The following is a 13,024-nucleotide window of genomic DNA, read 5'->3' on the forward strand; positions in this document are numbered from 1 at the left end:
GCATCCGCACTATCAAAATGTGAAGTTCTCTAATCTCTACTGCACTTCGGTCCGTCCTCGGAGAGTAATCCCTCACTTGCGTTTCAACGCATTTCTTCCACTGTTAACCATTTTTTTGGTTAGTTTTTCATTACTCGTTAGGGTAGATAACGTTGTTGGTAGATAAGCCTATGAGGCAAATTGTGACAGACAAATTTGATGGATTGATTGATTGTCTTGCCACTAGACTTCCAGTATATGGAATCAACAACATGAATAGACTGATACAGCTGATACAGAGAGAAACTGTAAGTTTGGCAATTTCTGCTCACAAATCTCTCGTCGTTGTCGTTTTCATTATCTTTGCATATTTTCCTGTTTCTGTTTATCTCTTATCTCCGTGAGACATTCTCTCTCGTCATTAGGAATCTAATTACGCCTCTATTGCCCATCCCCTCAGCCCGTTTCCTCGCTGTTCCACTCCTCTTGTCACACGGTCAGACCGAGCAGTGAAAATGCCGCAGCGCTGCAGACGGGGTCTCGACTGCAGCCGTGGGCTTCATGTAATGTATCTCCAAGCGTGCTAAAGGATCATTGACTTGTCTGGGGCTGAGGGGAGGGCGAGTGGAAGAGGAACCAGCGAGAGTTGATGCACTCCCCATCTTTCCGCCATCCAGTGATGCAGAGAGATAGGTCATTAGATGCTCTGCTCCTCTTCCATTAATCTAATTAAGCCTTGGGGGTCGGGCCGAGTCCCTGACATTACTGGGAGGGAGTTCGATGGATATTCTAAGGGAGAAAACATTGGTCTTTTTGTTGTTTACTCACTGTGCACTGATGGAAAAGTGCAGATACTACTTTAGTGTACTTGCTTTGTTGAAGAAGTAATAGTGTGTCATTCTCAGATTATACATTAGTTACACAAAGTAGACTACAAGAAAGCATTTAAGGGTGAGTTTAATGTAACACTGAATTAAAAACCCGGACCTTTCACCTTTCGCTCACAGAGGCACACACATGCACACATACACACACACACACTCACTCACACACACACACACACACACACACACACACACACTTGACCACATCGCCCAACATGTGCCTGACTACCACCTGTCAGTCACCAGCACAGCGACAATAGACCTTGATGGTGTAACAGCCAGACATGGATTTATAGCTCAAAGTGGAAGAGGCTGAATTCTCCTGTAGCCGCTGACATATGACTCACCGCTCTAATTGGTGCAATACAGAGCTGCTCTCAACCAGGGGTCTGGAAATTATAACAAGGCCTAACCAAGGGAGGCCAGTTCACAGTGGCAAATGACACTATGATTACCCCTTTAACAATGCCATAAAAAAATCAAGCACCATTCGGTACTGTGTGAGGGGTCTCTCTTCAGTGGAGAGGAGGACAGAAATGATTTGTTCTGAGAAAAGGCTATTTGAAGGACTATTTCTTGTCCCTGTAAAAAGAGCACTTATCCCGGTGTTTGAAATATTAGAGACAAGTCCTGTGCCCACATGTACTGCTTGTGAAAGTGAATGAGCCGAAGCGGTATGGAGAGAAGATCCAGAATATTTAGAGAGTGAGCTTGACTGTGGCTGAATAATTTAGCTTTGGATCTGATTACATGGGTTATGACTTTACATATGTACATTTTCTAATTTCAATTCTGGGCTCCATTATGTTTATCCTAACATCCTACTGCATAAACTAAACACAGAGACTTTTAACCGCTCATTCTCACCTCGGTCACAATCGGTGATTATGGCTTTATCCCACTGTGTCAATCCATGGGTGTCCCACAGAGATCTGTACTGGGCCCAGGTCCTTTTCAGCATATACACAAATCATTTGCTTAGGTATTTTTTTGTTGTTGCATTTTATGCATGGAAAACTGCAGAAGAGGTTACAACCGGGCACATTCTGGCCTAATCAATATTGTTTGAAACTGATTTTGTCAAAGAAATTCTGTATGTTTTTCTATAAAAGCCACAGATGAAGAGTGATACAGTCTTATATTAGGACAGAGGCAACAAGTTGCTGAATATAAACACTCAGTTTCAAACCTATTTTAAATGGTAACGAATCAATGGTTCTTTCTCACATCACCTAATGTCTTGTCCAACAGTCTACAGCCTTAAAATCACTGGCACTTTACAAACACACACACAAAAAAAACTAATTTCATAGAGAAATGTCTGGCTAGTTGAAAAGATTAGGCTTTCTTTCCTCCTAGTCATGTCTGGCTTCATCTAAATCAAATCTACAGAAAATAGAGCAGAAACTTTGCATTAAGTCAATCCTGTGTTTTCCTTCCGAACATCATATCAATAATAATCAGTGCCCCAATCATTAGATTCATTTATCTTCAAGAAATTGCTTATTGAAAACCAACAATGTCAACACTATTACTGTTTACATCCACCTTTAACATGGGTATACTCATATATACCTGCATCATTTAACTGAGTTGTATATGTTCTAATCAATGTTGTAAATATTGTAATTTTGTTGATGTGTACAACATCTGGGCAGTAAGCGTTGGTGCTATATGAGGTCACAGCCCTTAATGTTGAGAGTTGCACTTCTCTCTCCTACCAAATGGGGGCAGAACATCCTTTCACATGTCCCCCCTCAGGTTCTCTCAAACAGATGATAAAACAACAGTATTTTCAATAGAATCCCCCCCCAGTGCCACTGAGAATCACTCCAGGAGTTAAAACAAAGAAGAGTCGACACCAGTGTGACTTATAGACACAACAACATCTGTTGTCACTACAGAAGTTGTCCCAAGAAAATAGTAAGAGCCATTAATTCATTGTCACAGCTGACACTTCTGGGTGAGACGTGTTTGGACAATGAATGGGACTTTTGAGACTCTGGGTGTGAACAACACATATTTAATTAAATTGTTCGGGATAAACAGAGCAGACACATGTCAGGAACATTTTCCATAAATGTTTCCAAAAGACAGTTTTTAAAGGAGGAATATGTATGAATATACAAGTGTCCATCCATCGGGTTTGACTAATAAACACCACATGTATTTCTTTGTTCGTAGTTTTGGAAATCATCCTCTTATTTATCACATCTTTTGTCTCATATCAGTAATTCACTTAAAATCTCCTGGACAGTCGAATGAAAACTGATGTTATGAATCAAGATAAGCTGTTCTCCATGTCGTGTGTGTATCGGCTGCAGGCTGAAGACTGAAGGAGGGTGAGATGAGGTAACGATTGAGGACATGGTTGTGTTGTTATTGGATACATCCACAGATACATTTGACTCCCATTGTTTCCCTCTTTCCATAGCAACTCTTCTCTTCCCAAGGTTGCAGTGCACTGCTGTATTGGCTTTTCCTTGTGAGTGTGTGTGGGTGTGTGTGTTATGAGTGCTGAGCCACAGAGCACTGAGGTGTGTCATTGAGAGGACCTGTGGGGCTTAATGCCTGGACCATTGGAGTGCACATTAATCTGAATGAAGGCGCAAAGTGACAGGTCAGTGATTTAGGCTGCCCATTAAAGCTAACATTCACAACAGAGGGGTGGCAGGGCGGCAGGGAAGGGCCAGCAGCTCAGGTGCTTTGGGCCGCCCACCCCACAGAAGGCGGGATGGACAGGTGGTTGAAGAGCGGGGATATGCTAATATGTAGCACTTCTCTGCTTCATGATGCCAAATCCGTCCGAGAGCTATTTATACACACATGATGCTAAGAAAAAGTTCTTCTAAGGGTGTTTTCTCACCTTAAAGTCCAGACCATGGTCCACTGTGTTTACATTCAGGTCAGTTTTGGTTTCACATTGTAATTTAGGGAGTGGACTAAAAACTTTTGTATGACATATATACGTCCTTTTGTCATCACATACGTGGGCTGAATCTACCTACTTGACATTGAAAGGTTTGTAGACGTAAGTTTGGCAGTTCATATCATTAGTTTTGTTACCAACATCAGCCGCAGTACTCAACCCTAGTCCGAATGCTCCAAATGAACTTCCTCATCATTCAAACATTATATAATGGGAGGTAAAGACTCAAAGCAATCCTGTAAGCCGGTACCGCTTTCTTCTTCTACTGTTTAATGATGTCTCGACTTCCTGCAATTGGTCCAAAAGCCTGAACTATCAATAAACTGTGTTCACACTGCAAAGATCTGAACCATGGTTAGTTTGATCCTTGTTCCGAGGCACCTTTCACACTTCAGTCTAAACTGAAAAATCTGAAAATCCAAATAAACTAAGGGAGCTGTGAAAGACGCCAAAGTCTACTTATCTTGTTCAAAATAAATCGAATTTAACTTATAATCACTCTCATTTGTTTCTTGATAAATCTCTCCGGATCAAACAATAGTATATGTGCATTATCATTTTTTTATTGTTTATATGCTGCTTATGTTCATGGTCTGATTAAAAAACTCTTTCACATCTGATCAGCAATGAGTGGACACAGGTGAAAGAAAGAAAGATCCATCCATCCATCCATCAGAGGGATGAAGAGAAGACGGCCAGTGTGACAGATGACACATGGCCTCTGCCTTTGACACCGTGATCATTTCCCATGAATGTTAACAACCCAGTTTCTCTCTTCGGTTTTTTCTGCCAGGCTCTGACACACCCTGTGGCAGCAATCACATCTTACACGACCAGGCTGTCATCCGGCGTTTAGCTACAGGTCTCCTCATCAAAACACTGTCATCCTGACAAAGGTCAACTGTTGCTGAAATGTATTAGTGTCTGGGTCAACGCATCATAGATTAGACCGGAGCACATATTGTGTGGGGGAGCTGTGGACAGTACAGACGCAGGATATGGAGGATATATAAATATTAGCTTACAACTATCTCACAATATGACAGCAATTATTACAACATGCATCTTCAACAGTGTGTAGAGATTGAAGCCCGTGAAAAAGCAGCAGCACTAAACCTCTCTCACTAAACGGGTAGAAAGCAGCCATCCTGAAGCGTGAGCGGCACATGTGCGTCACAGGTTGTCTTGCCTTTCATTTCGACGCCCATGTTGTCAGGTTAGAGGGGCTACACTGCCTGTCTCAGGTGCATCTCCTGCGTGTGAGTCACGCTACTCTTAAAGAATCACGCCTATTTTCTTCACGTCCGCGAGTGGTTCACAGCGAAATAAACTGAAAATGATCTTTCACCACAGTTTCAATGTCTATATTTAATACATTTCCTGTAGATCAGCAACAGAGCGGTCACATGCTACACATGCACCCAGTGTGGCCCAGACATGAGACTTGTGTTTGGACTGTAGACTGGAGAGAGACAGCACCCAGTGTGTTGTTGGTGGTGGACGTCGGTCCATCTGATGCCGCCTTTTAGGCAAATCCTCACATATTCTGGTGGAAATGTTGGCTGAAGACAATTAGACATTGCTGTAAATGTGTGAAGGACTTTCCCACATTGCAAGTGCTACATTGTTGAGAATGGATTTAATTTATGGCTTAAAGCTATATTTAATGGCCACCTACAGAGATGTAAATTACAGTAGTAATTACAACCACATGAGCAGAAAAAAATGGACATAGACACAGTTACAATTAAATCTCAAGTGTCTCTATGTCTGAGAGCAGGGTTCACACACATCTCACTCTCAGTAACTTCCCACACCCTCTGCCAGCGTTTTATCACCACGTCAACACAAACACACACATGCACACGTGAGAACCAGCGGAGGAAGGTGAGGGTTAATGAAAGGTGCGTCTCTCATTTTGTCTTGTGCCACCTTCCACAGATGGAGACAATGATAATATCCTCCCTCTTCCTCTCCGAGCTCGGGCTGCATTCTGGCCCCCGGGCTGCTGAGCTCCACTTCCTCTGGATAAGAGCTGCAGCACCAACTATCTTCATATCTAGGCTACGGATGCCAACTGTAATCTGTCAGGTCTCTCTCTCTCTCTCTCTCTCTCTCTCTCTCTCTCTGTGCGTGTGTGTGTGTTTTATTTGTGAGGAATATAGGACAGCCTCATACTGTAGCCCGTGAGAGTGCATGTGCATGAAACAATGTTTCATGCACACAAAGGCTTTTTACAGCACCACTCAATAGTGGTGCTGTAAAAAGCCTTTTATGTGATAAAGCAGCCATGTTGGAGTAACGACAGGAAGTTGACCTCAGCTTGAGGATACATATTGTGCCTCCAGCCGCTGCTTGCCGACTGATAAAATGCTGTGTGGTTTTAATCGTTGTGCAAACTGTGAGGCGTGTGCACCTCAGGTGGGCAAATGCGTAACAAACACTTGAGTGCTACTTTCACATACTGAATATTTCACATGCTCAAGTGTAACTGTGTTGAAAAACAATTCAAAACACGTGTATTTCTTGATAATACATTATATATACTGTATATAATAATACATAATATATATTTCAACCACTCGGTCTATGAGACACGACCCTGGCTCCGTAGACGTGCGTGTAGACACCAGCAGCACAAATTAAAAGCAGACAGAGACCACCAGTAGTGTTACTCCACTACTGAAATGGTGGTTTCTTTTGGCCTGTCACCCATGGTTGCCATCAACTACAGTTTCAAAAAAATGCGGAACAAGAACACGTCGCCCCCTGTGAACTACTGTGTTTATTCAAAGGCTTTTTACCAGGTGAAACCTTGGTCACAGCACCTAGTGCCGATTTAAAGCGACAGACAGAAGACAACAGTAACTAATTTTAAGTTATGATGACTTTAGATTACAATGATTGGAATATAAATTACATCCTGTGGCTTCAGGTCTTAAGATCTTAAGGCTTTTGCAACCACAGCTGCATCTTGTTTTGATGAAGAAAAAGTTCAATCCACTTAGAAAACATGTCCACAAGGACAAGACAATGTTTCTTTCCCTCACTTGGTGTTAGCTCAATGAAATAAGTGATCAAACGGTTTATCTGGAGGGGGTTACACACCTTGTGGAGTTGCCCCCAAATGACCTGCTAAAACAACAGCTGAAATTCTAGGTGGGTTTCAGCTCCTGGTGGGATGTTGGTGCAGTGTTTAGTACTGTTGCCTCACGGCAGGTTTTCGGTTCAAATCCCGTTTTGTTCGGGGTCTTTCTGTGTGGACTTCCACCCGTGACTGTGTGGGTTTTGTATTGCGGATAAAGTGAGTGTGAAAGGCCCCTTTGATATGTGGGGACCTGGGAGTACTACAATCGACTCTTAGTTTCATGGCAGATGTGGCCAAAAGAAAAACCTCAAGATGGTCAAACTTTAGAATCAAGGCAGACCTTCTTGACTCTAAATACAGAGGGTTCACCACAAGGTGCAAACCACTGGCCAGAAAATATACTGTCCAGCTGTGGAGAGATGAAACCAAGATGAACATGTACCAGCACGATGGGAGGAGAACAGTCTGGAGCAGGATAATGAATGGGTCATGATCCAACGCTACCACTTCATCTGTCAAACACGATGGAGCCAGTGTTATGGCACGGACACGGGATCGCTGGTGTCAACTGATGATGTGAAAGCGAGATGAATTCTGACGTGTACAGAGCCGTTGAAAATGATCTGCTGAGATTCAGCCAAATGCAAGAAAACTGACAGGACTGTGCTTTAAAGTGTGGATGGATAATTACCCCAGAACCCACAGCGAGAGCAACCCAAGAGCTTCTAAAAAGCAAACAAAGAGAATATTCCCCAGTGACCGAGCTGGTCTCCTGACCTCGACCGAACCGAGCAGCTTTTCTAAACAGAAAATCCCACAAACAAGCCTCGGCCTGGCATTTGTCCATGGGCTCTCGACTCCAGGCAGTCATTATCAGGCAGTGTATTTTTATCCGAGTGTTCAAAATAATCCTGATAATTTGTCCAATTACCGTTGAGTTTCTGAAAATAGAGGGGGATATTTATAAAAACGCAATTCCTTAACAATTCAAGTGATTTTTTATTATTTTGTCAAACCCCTGGAATTAAACTTCGGCACTTTAGTTTAATCTTTACTGCTTCGTTTGGTGCTGCACTGTCCCAAGACCTGACCTGCGATGTACGGCCACAGAGCTCTTATTGAGTCGGCTCCTGGCAGCTTTAACAGAGCCTCGTGCTCCTCTGACGCTTGGCATCGACCTGATCTACTTTACTGACTGCAGGTCTAAACCTCTGTACTCCTCCTTCACCCTGCACCTACGCTTCATCTTCCACTTAGTCCACTGCCCCAGAGGATCGTCTCAGTGCAAACAAACAAGAGACGGTGGAGCCAAGACACAGACTGTGGTGTAACCCAGAGTTTAATGTATGCACTGTGAAGAAGACACTGAGCCCTGGTGCAGATTTGAATGCAACACAAACAGCTAAAGTTAAGGCACAATATATCAAATTGATTTAAGATCATACAGAACAAATTTACTGTTGTTTGTAAAAGTGTGCATACTTCACAATCCAGCCTATCAAGCACAAAACACAGGTCTCCAAAGGTTCACAGGTTCAGCGCCACGGCTCTTATTCACACTTAAACCTGCATTTCACCTGACTTGCATGTCTTTGGACTGTGAGAGGACACCGGAGCCCCCAGAGAAAACCCAGAGCTGTTGGAAAACTCTCGCTGCCACTCTCTCTGCACAGCCCACACACAGTTCTACAGTATGAATTTGAGCTCCGGGCCGTTTGTAGGGAGATGAGGTGGAATGCCATCGCCTTTAAAACAAAATCCAGGAGCACAACACACTTTGCTTCCCTCATCCTCACAGACCCACTGGGAGATCTGTCACGGTCAGACTGACCATCACAAGCCCTGAGAAATTGAAATCAACCTGACTTTTGACAATTTGGGGGCAGACACCAAGCGGAGGCAGATACTGCTGCCTGTATTACACACAGGTTGTTGAATTTCTCCATGTGGCAGGTAGCTGATGTCATAAGCTGCCTTTTACAGTCGCAGAGATTTAGAGAACTTCACAACCTGGAAACCTCCTGGAATTCAACGTGATAAAATGGATGCCACTGTCTTTATCTCTGACTGCTGCAGGTTTTCTGGAAAAGAAGCTTCCACTGTTTGGAGAAATGTCAGCGGAGAGACACACTCTTTTACCACAGACCTGCTCAAAGGCATTCACTGAGTGTGTGTGCATGTGTGTGTGAGAGTTTGTGTGTGAGTTCGTGTGTGTGCCTATACAGTACTGCTGACCTTATATCACATCCAAGAGCATTGCAGTTTTTTCCACCTACACCTGCTGCCTCGCCAGATTTTCACTTTCAGAGAGGCAGGAGTCTCAACAGTAGCATGAACACACACACAAAACACACACACACACACACACACACACACACACACACACACACATAAACACGCACACACACGCTTCCTGTGCCTCTTTCCCATGAGAGTCTGACTGCTTGCCAGACAGGAATTGCATACATTGCCTCCCCCCACCGCCATCCTGCTGGGACCCAGCACCTGCCCCGACCACAGCGGACGAGGTGTCTTTGCAGGGACAGGATGGGACGGGTGTCCAAACCCGGTGCTGAGGGGTAATGTCCAGAGGGACACGAGCCCTTGGTGCGTGAGCTCAGCGAAACCTCAGTGTTGTTTTCTGACAACAGGCAGAGCGGATTCTCCAGCAAAGAATCTGCTTTGTCTGCACTTCACACTGATTTTCTGTGTGATTTGTATTTATGTGTCTTTATGATTCACATCTCCTTCTCTTAGTCTCTTTTTCCACTTCCATTTCCTCTTTCCAAACATTCAGGCATCAGGATGTGAGACGGACACCAAGAGAAAAATCTCTGCTTCCTTTTCTTCCCTCGGTCCCCAGTCACCATTGCATCCTAACTGTCACTTAGTGAGGGGTAAAAAACAAACAGGTCACAGTCGTCATCAGTGAATAAACCTGGCTCAGGAGTTGTCACCTGAGTGAGCCCGCTCTATTTATTCATGAAAAAACACAGGACGTGTGAGATGTGGTTGAAAGCCCCAGAATAACAAACTCCAGGTGATTATTGTGTCACTGCGGTTTTCTCAGGTCAAGGATGCACATAAAATAAATAAATTATTATTTATTATAATTAAAGAGTAGCTGCACTATAACTTATAAAATATGCTTATCACCTTTTGTTTGGGTATTCTTAATTTTAGAAATACACAAATTGAATCATTAAATATTGACAAATAAATTTAAAAAAAACTAAAACAGATTTTCACACATTTTCACACATGATAATAATAAAACAACAAAACATTTCTGTATTGCAACATACTTCGCCACATCTGTGATGCAAAACCAGAACAGTCCTCTACAGTCATGGGCTGCAGCTGTGCAGCCCCGTGAGGTTTAGACAAAACGGTTACAGCTAAATGCTAATTTCAGCATAGCAACAATACTAAGGTGCTAATATTAAGCAGGTTAATGTTTACCATTTTCCAGGTAGGAATGTCATTAGGTATTTGTCCATAAACCAAAGTCAATATTTTGACTTTAAGATGGCGCCGGATGAAGTCAGATTACCACGGTAACTAAAAGTCATTCGAGTCACATGAACTTTTGTAACAAAATGCAAACATATACCAGGTGCAGTGGGAGAGTCTGAGTCTGTGCAGCAGTGATCGGGGGATGGAGCCATGGTAACTACGACCTCAAATAACTGAAACCATCTTTGGTTAAACAATTTTGACAGGTACTTTTACTTTTTAGTTTCATCCATATCCCAGACACTGACATGGAGGAGGTGGGGTTTATGACCTATACGTTTTGGCTTCACTTTGGGGAAGATGTCATGTCGTCCATCTTTTAAAACAGACTATGGTCTGGAGAATCACCAAATTCAGAGGGATTCATCCTCTGCAGACCACGAAGGTTGCCCCAAAATGTTATGTTAGTCACTGACACATTTCAGCCACTGGCACAACTTAAACATTGAGAAAGAAAAAATGCCCCTACATCAATTCATTATTTCATCACAAATAATATCAAAACCATTTTATCAATGAAATTCTGCCAGGTTTTGATTTTTGGTCCAGGAAATGCATCAGCCCTGGGATCACTATGACTGAGGTGACCTACAGAATAGATCCAACATCTACACAACTGTACAACCACGAAGAGAGCAGCTTGGCGTGTAACGTCGATTGTCACAACTCTGAGTGACAGAGGAGCTGTCAGCTGCGTAAAACAAGAAAAAGTTATTCAACAGATGGAGAGCTGCCAGACTGACTGCTGTCAAAGTTAGATCTCTGTCTCTCTGTCTCACACACACACACATTCACACAAACTCAGAGGACACACAATTACAGCAGCTATTCTTTTCCTTATTGTATCCCTGCCCGAGCTAATGGCTCTGCTATCCTTAAAACCATCCATTACAATTATCCGTCTATTTGCCTCGACACCACCATCCGAGATCCTACATACATCATATATTTCATCTTTATTATAAAGTAATGGCCGGTGGTCCCACTCGGAGCAAATGGGGGGGGTTTACGCAGCATCGTGGATCCATATGGAAGAGAGGCTCTGGGAAAAAACTGCAGCAGCTAAAGCAACATATTATTTATTAGCCGCCGAAGGGATGAGCACAATCAATAGGCGCCATCATGTTAGAGTGGATATGGAAATGTGATAGCCAGCCTGCCCTGGCTTTGTGTCTGTGATTGTCCACTCAACTAGAAGCTGTGATCAATATGCAGTAAGTCACACAATGACTCGTGGTCTAAAGGCTGAGCTCCTATAGCCTGGTTACGGCATTGTGGTTTAGAGCTCTGGTCCTCACAGGAATACACATATGTTTGCAGTTTTGGTCATTGTTTTGATTGTTTTGATTGTTTTGATTGTTATGATGATGATGACTCAGTGACGTTACTGCTGACATCTGGGAACATTGTGACACAGATCAACAAACTGAGATGAAGCTTAAAACACGAAACAAACAAGTCAACAGCACAGAATATTATTGTTCACTTTTTACATGTGAAAGTGATTTTTCATGCATGCACATTATATATTAAAGGTAAAGCATGCAACAGTATTAACCAAACATACAGATCAATGACTGTATATAAAAATGGACGATATGAAAGCTCCCAAAAGTGAAGCCACAACATCTGGATAACCCCCCTGGTGGCTGGCTACAGCATATGTCATAAACCCGGCCTCCTCCATGTTAGCAGATGTGACATGGACCAAACCAAAAAGTCAAATAACATTTTATTGAAGTGGTTTTAATTAGTTATGTGAGGTTACAAAAAGGAAAATGTCACGACAGCCAAGATTGACTTATGATTGGTCGGGCTGATGTTTAGGCAGGACCTTGATACCGTGGCTCTATTCTCCAATAACTACTGCTCAGACTCTTTGGGCCGCCACATGTGTTCATGCTAATCAGGTACTCAGAAAGGTACTGTACATGAGAGCATATTTAAATGAGTGGTAATGTAACACATTCCAATAAGAACATTAAACTCTGGACCTACTTGAAGCAGTGACCACAGGTGAGATGTTGACGGCAAAAAAAAAAATCCATACAATTTAAAAGGTCAGGCTGTTAATGGCCACATGTGTGTTTGTTTTCCCATTGTGAATATTTCGACATGGCTCAGTAGTGATGGATGAATTTCATTTAGATGCTCTCAGAGTCCTTCCCCTTGCCCTCCCGTTCCATTCAAATGTTTGTGTTCTTCCCCCCTCCACCTTTAATACAAATAGGATCAATGAGCCCAACTACAAAAATAAGACCCAAATGAAAATAAACCAGAACTACCCTTTATTTATGACCCTTGTACAAAGGCATGCATCTTTCCAGCTGCTCTGTTTTGCCTCTTAGCTCTAGTCTTCCCCACATTTTCCAAGAAACCAGAAGCCTGCAGGACCACGGGTACGCCAGTGTTTTACAGAGACTGCAAACATCCAAAGCTGCGATGCCAGAACTCTGGGTGGGACTCATATCTGTCTTGTGAGCAAACGATTTAACCATCCCACCTCGTCTCTGTTAATGTGGCCTGTGTGCGAGCTGAATCCGCTGAGTGTTTTCACAGAGTGACTTGAGATGGATAAATAGAATGTGCAGACGGTACGGGCGTCGAATCCTTGGCTGTCTTCGGGCA

This window comes from Hippoglossus hippoglossus, chromosome 20, assembly GCF_009819705.1.
Source record: "Hippoglossus hippoglossus isolate fHipHip1 chromosome 20, fHipHip1.pri, whole genome shotgun sequence".
Classification (NCBI taxonomy): domain Eukaryota; kingdom Metazoa; phylum Chordata; class Actinopteri; order Pleuronectiformes; family Pleuronectidae; genus Hippoglossus; species Hippoglossus hippoglossus.